Source organism: Gekko japonicus, unplaced genomic scaffold (genome assembly GCF_001447785.1).
Source record: "Gekko japonicus isolate JY-2015 unplaced genomic scaffold, Gekko_japonicus_V1.1 scaffold1086, whole genome shotgun sequence".
Lineage (NCBI taxonomy): Eukaryota > Metazoa > Chordata > Lepidosauria > Squamata > Gekkonidae > Gekko > Gekko japonicus.
This window is the reverse complement of record NW_015165270.1, coordinates 531,656-532,730: the sequence shown is the minus strand read 5'-3', so window position 1 is coordinate 532,730 and position 1,075 is coordinate 531,656.

Below are 1,075 nucleotides of genomic sequence, written 5' to 3'. Positions count from 1 at the left end.
GACCTCATTTGGAATACTGTGTGCAGTTCTGGTCACCACACCTTAAAAAGGATATTATAGCTTTGGAAAAAGTGCAGAAAAGAGCAACTCGAATGATAAAAGGGTTGGAACACTTTCCCTATGAGGAACGGTTAAGGCGCTTAGGGCTCTTTAGCTTGGAGAAACGACGACTGAGGGGTGACATGATTGAGGTTTATAAGATTATGCATGGGAAAGAGCAGGTAGAGAAAGAGGTACTTTTCTCCCTTTCTCACAATACAAGAACCCGTGGGCACTCCATGAAATTGCTGAGCGGTCGGGTTAGAACGGATAAAAGGAAGTACTTCTTCACCCAAAGAGTGATTAACACTTGGAATTCACTGCCACAGGAAGTGGCGGCGGCTACAAGTATGGACGGCTTCAGAAGGGAATTAGATAAGCATATGGAGCAGAGGTCCATCAGTGGCTATTAGCCACAAGGTATAGATAGGAACTCTGGGTCTGGGGCATGTGATGCTCTGTGTTCTTGGTGCTGGGGGGGGGGCAACAGTGGGAGGGCTCCTAGTTTCCTGGCCCCACTGCTGGACCTCCTGATGGCCCCTGGTATTTTTGGCCACTGAGTTACAGTGTTGGACTTGATGGGCCATTGGCCTGATCCAACATTGGATTCTCTTATGTTCTTATAAGAGGGAATTAGATAACCATCTGGAGCAGAGGTCCATCAGTGGCTATTAGCCACAAGGTATAGATAGGAGCTCTCAGTCTGGAGCAAGTGATTGTCTTCTTGGTCCTTGGGGGGGGCAACAGTGGGAGGGCTTCTAATGTCCTGGCCCCACTGGTGGACCTCCTGATGGCACTGGTATTTCTGGCCACTGTGTGATACAGAGTGTTGGACTGGATGGGCCTTTGGCCTGATCCAACATTGGCATCTCTTATGTTCTTATGGCTAAAGAGTGTTGGCTGGGAAATCTTTGGTTCATATCTCGCTCTGCATTATTAGGCAAGACACTACAAATCAGCCTCCCTTGTCTGTAGGACAGATATAATAATGATGACCTACTTTATAGTCTTATTAATTGTCCATAAGCACAGGTCT